Here is a 6,000-nt window from a genome sequence, read left to right on the forward strand (position 1 = left end):
TACATTTTCTTCGAATTAATATATGTTAGTTTAATTTTGTTTAGTATTTTATTTTTTAATTTTGGCAGTTTTATTAACTGTTTTTCATACGGAGCAACAACCACAAAACACAATATATTTTTTTGGACCATTTTTTTGGGGGTCTAAAGCCTCATTACGTAAAGAATTTTTTTCTCGAAAGTGCATAGGATTTCAGGGGTATGTCTATCCATAAAAAATGATTGTAATTGACCCTTGCAACCATTTATAATTTTTTCAGAACGAATTGAAATTTTTTAATTTTGTCGACTTTGTCCACCTACTCGAATTTTTTTCTCGAAAATGCGTACGATTATGGAGATGTGTGTATTCACCAAAAATGATTGTAATTGACCCTTGCAATCGAAAATAATTTTTCCAGAATGATTTGAAACTTTTCAATTTCACCGAAAAATTTCACAATTCTTGAATTTTTTTCTAGAAAATGGGTAAAATTTCGGGGATATGTCTATTGACCAAAAATGATTGTAATTGACCCCTGCAATCAAAAATAATTTTTCCAAAACAATTCGAAAGTTTTCAATTTTGTCAACAAATTTGCCCATTTTCTGAATTTTTTTCTCGAAAATGGTTAATAATCGAGGTTATGTCTATTCACCAAAAATTATTGTAATTGAGTCTCGCAACCGAAAATATTTTTTCCAGAGCGATTCGAAATTTTTTAAATTTAGGCACCTACACCCTGTCGATTTTTTTTAAATATTCGTTTCTCATTTTTAATAAATTTGTTTGACGCGCTACAGAAAAGTTGTTTAGTACTTTTTTGTAGGTACTCATGAGCTCTATTTCCCTCCAAAATTTCATTGAAATATATTCACTATTGTAGGAGATATGGTCGTTTGAAAATTGGACCATTTTTATGGGGTTTCTCTCATTTCACGGGGTCAAGGATAAATTTTTCGAATATTTTTACGATTTCTACATATTCTTGATTAAAATACACGTCGTTTGCATTTTTGAAAATTAAAATCCTCCAATCCGTTCAGGAGTTATGATATTTTAAAGGAACCATTTTTCGGGGACATTAAATTTTCCAGTAAGGAATTTTTTTCTCGAAAATGCCTAGAATTTCAGCGGTATGTGTAATGACCAAAAATAATTGTAATCAACCCCCCTAGCAAAAAATAATTTTTTTATAACGATTTGAAAAATTTTTTTTTCGCCGAAAAATTTCACACATTCTCGAATTTTTTTCTCGAAAGTGCGTAGAATTTCAGCTTTATGTGTAATGACCAAAAATGATTGTAATTAACCCCTCTAGCCAAAAATAATTTTTTTATAACGATTTGAAATTTTTTTTTCGCCGAAAAATTTCCACACTAACCCGAATTTTTTTCTCGAAAGTGCGTAGGATTTCGAGGGTATATGTAATGACCAAAAATAATTGTAATTAACCCCCCTAGCTAGGAATAATTTTTTCATAACGATTCGAGAAATTTTAATTTCGCCGAAAAATGTCCACATTTACCCGAATTTTTTTCTCGAAAGTGCGTAGGATTTCGGAGATATGTGCAATGACCAAAAATAATTGTAATCAACCCCCCTAGCTAAAAATAATTTTTTTAGAACGATTTGAAAATTTTTTTTTTCATCGAAAAATATCAGTACCCCCTATTGATTTTTCATAAATATTCGTTATTGATTCTTTACATTTAGTCAGAAGAAAGAGAATGAATGAAAGTGAATAACCTAGAGTTTACTGTATTACTATCCTATTCAATAAAGCCTGCCAGTAAGTAAACAGAAATACTTTTGCTACGACTTCGGTTAAATTTCACTTAAGACGGTTCCGTTCTCGAACCGTTCGAATCGTATTTTCGACACGAGGGTTCCCTCACAGATCACGATCGTGTGTCGCCGGTTACGAAATGGTTCGCGCGTTCGCGTCGCGTCTACGAAACAGGGAGTCTTCTCCTCGAGTCTCACGGGAGCGCATCCTGGTGCATTTCGTAATGCCGATCGCTAGAGGTTCGTCTACGGAGGTCGGTTCTCGGGTTCGTGGCACCTACTCGCGGCTAACCGCTCGGCGAGCCGGCATAATGCACGCCGATTTCGTCACCGTCGAGCCTCGGAACGGTCGACAATAGAAACGCGCACGAAAGGTTACGCGCGCGAAACTCGCCACTGCCGTCGCTGGAATCATTGGGATCGTTATGAAATGCGGGGCAAATCGCTGCAGCTGCACGGCGTTCGTGAAGTCACCTCGTCGTGCGAGATGGGCCTCGTAATCGTCCTACCCACGATCCTTTTTTCGCGAAATATCAGACGGCGATCGTCGTCCATTGTCTCGCGCCCCGAGTCCTCTTCCCCCCAATTGCGAAAGAACGCGTCGCTAGAACATCCACCATTCCCACTCGCGTTCGATAAACAAATAGGGAAGATCAAGTGAAAAGAACCCGATTAAGAATAGGACACTCGAGCTGGGCACACTCGTATCACAAAAACCGAACCAAATTGCTGCCTCACTATTGAACACATCTTGACAATTTGCCCTGAATACAATATGAAGAGGATTCACAACATAAGCTACAAGATTCACTGACGATCCTACGAGATCACTACACACTCATACCTTATCACAAAAACCGAACCAAAATCCTGCCTCACTATTGAACACACCTTGACAATTTGCCCTGAATACAATATGAAGAGGATTCACAACATAAGCTACAAAATTCACTAACGATCCTACGAGATCACTACACACTCATACCTTATCACAAAAACCGAACCAAAATCCTGCCTCACTATTGAACACATCTTGACAATTTGCCCTGAATACAATATGAAGAGGATTCACAACATAAGCTACAAAATTCGCTAACGATCCTACGAGATCACTACACACTCATACCTTATCACAAAAACCGAACCAAAATCCTGCCTCACTATTGAACACATCTTGACAATTTGCCCTGAATACAATATGAAGAGGATTCACAACATGAGCTACAAGATTCACTGACGATCCTACGAGAAATAGACTCGTGCAAAAGAGTTTTAAACTTATTAAAAGACATTAAAGTGTACCAATTGCTCTAAATATGATCACTTCCACTAGGTAACCCAATTGTGGTCACTAATAACCAACAAGGTGCATGTTGACCTAAACTACATACTTTCTCAGTAAATGTAACAATCAGATTAAACTACAGTCGTCTTTCTCTGGTCAAATATAGCTTTATTTTTCAACATAGTGTCTTTTTAAGTCAATACACCTTTCTCTGCGATGCTGTAATCCTTTTAACCCCTCCAAATAGTGGTCTTGCCCTGCAAAATAGGCGTTTATGTGTGAGATGATGTCTCCAAGTGATATTTTAAGGTTAGAAAAGAGGACCAAGTCGCTAGTGGGCTAGATCTGATGAATACAGTGAATGGTCAACCAATTCGAGACGTAATTCGTGAATTTTGGCCATGGCGACCGCAGAAGTCCTCTGATTCGCCTCAGAGTCCTGCTCGTTCTTGCGTTTCGTCCTGTTAAATAACTCAGGATGTAATTAAGTTATTTCATTCACGTTCAGATGCAGACATCATGAGATTTCTATGCACAGTGATTGATGAAACTATTAGAACGGCGGATCAGACCAGGTCTCACTATACAGGGTGTCTTATTTAAATCGATCCAGGTGAATATCTCCGAAACTATCGGCGATACGAAATTATTTTGCAGACTAAAGTTTGATGGTTTGAGGAGGCACATAATCTGACGTAGGTGAATTTTTTCTTCATTTATGCGTAGAGGATATAGGAAGGTCAACTTTATTTTGTTAAATAGCTGTTTTAGTACATTGAAATATACTTACTATTGTTTCTCATTTTTAATAAATTTGTTTGACGCGCTACAGAAAAGTTGTCTAATACTTTTTTATAGCTACCTACGAGCTCTATTTTTTCTAAAAATTTCAATGAAATATATTGACTATTGTAGGAGTTATGGCTGTTTGAAAATTGGGCCATTTTTATGGGGTTTTTCTCATTTTGGGGGATGAAGGAATAGTTTTTCGAATATTTTTGGAATTTTCACATATTCTTCATCAAAATACGCGTTGTTTGCCGCTTGAAACATCAAAATCGTCCAATCCGTTCAGGAATTATGGTATTTTAAAGATTCGCATGAAGTTTCAAAGCATTTCTGGCCTCACATTAGATTATTTTTTTTCTTAAAAGTGCGTAGGATTTCAGGTGTATGTGTATTCACAAAAAATGCTTGTAATTGACCCCTGTAACTAAATATAATTTTTTTAGTATGATTTGGAATTTTTTAATTTCGTCTAAAAATTTCAGTACCTACTCGAATTTTTTTCTCGAAAGTGCGTAGAAATTCGAGGACATGTGTATTCACCAAAAATGCTTGTAATTGAACCCTGTAACTAAATATAATTTTTTTAGTATGATTTGGAATTTTTTAATTTCGTCTAAAAATTTCAGTACCTACTCGAATTTTTTTCTCGAAAGTGCGTAGAAATTCGAGGACATGTGTATTCACCAAAAATGCTTGTAATTGAACCCTGTAACTAAATATAATTTTTTTAGTATGATTTGGAATTTTTTAATTTCGTCTAAAAATTTCAGTACCTACTCGAATTTTTTTCTCGAAAGTGCGTAGAAATTCGAGGACATGTGTATTCACCAAAAATGATTGTAATTGACCCCTGTAACTAAATATATTTTTTCCAGAATGATTTGAAATTTTTTAATTTCGTCTAAATTATTATTATTCTCGAATTTTTTTCTCAAAAGTGGGTACGATTTCGGGGGTATGCGTATTTATAAAGAATGATTGCAATTGATCTCCACAATCAAAAATCATTTTTTCAGAATGATTTGAAATTTTTTAATAACTTTTTGATGAACTCTCGTGACGTTATTATTATTCGTACAAAATTCTTATTAACGAAATTGATTTTGATTTTTGGTAGCAAAGTATTTCAATGTGAGAACAAATATTCCATAAAGATATTCTCAGATAGGTTGATAAAATGTTGGAATAGTAGAAGTTCAATGTTCGAATAAAAAGAATTTTATTTGGTCATTTTGACTCATTTTGAATCGAAGAAATCATTCATACAGAGTTTAGAAGCTAAAAAAGAATAAATCTATTTTCTTGACACTTCAATTTTGTGTGAATCCTAGTCCTAAATTCTATAAAAATATAAAAAGAGCTCTAGATTGAAATTAGAAATTTTGCCTTTATCGAAGAAATCATTCATACAGAATTTAGAAGCCAAAAAAGAATAAGGCCATTGTGACACTTCAATTTTGTGTGAATTCTAGTCCTAAATTCTATAAAATTTCACCAATACACCTAAATTCTATAAAAATATAAAAAGAGCTCTAGATTGAAATTAGAAATTTTGCCTTTATCGAAGAAATCATTCATACAGAATTTAGAAGCTAAAAAAGAATAAATTTATTTTCTTGACACTTCAATTTTGTGTGAATCCTAGTCCTAAATTCTATAAAAATATAAAAAGAGCTCTAGATTGAAATTAGAAATTTTGCCTTTATCGAAGAAATCATTCATACAGAATTTAGAAGCCAAAAAAGAATAAGGCCAGTTTGACACTTCAATTTTGTGTGAATCCTAGTTCTAAATTCTATAAAAATATCAAAAGAGCTCTAAATTGAAATTCGAAATTTTGCCTTTATCGAAGAAATGATTTATATAGAATTTAGAAGCCAAAAAAGAATAAGGCCAGTTTGACACTTCAATTTTGTGTGAATCCTAGTTCTAAATTCTATAAAAATATCAAAAGAGCTCTAAATTGAAATTCGAAATTTTGCCTTTATCGAAGAAATGATTTATATAGAATTTAGAAGCCAAAAAAGAATAAGGCCAGTTTGACATTTCAATTTTGTGTGAATCCTAGTTCTAAATTCTATAAAAATATCAAAAGAGCTCCAAATTGAAATTCGAAATTTTGCCTTTATCGAAGAAATGATTTATATAGAATTTAGAAG

Source organism: Colletes gigas, unplaced genomic scaffold (genome assembly GCF_013123115.1).
Source record: "Colletes gigas isolate AHSC1104 unplaced genomic scaffold, ASM1312311v1 Colletes_gigas_Sc00029, whole genome shotgun sequence".
Classification (NCBI taxonomy): Eukaryota; Metazoa; Arthropoda; class Insecta; order Hymenoptera; family Colletidae; genus Colletes; species Colletes gigas.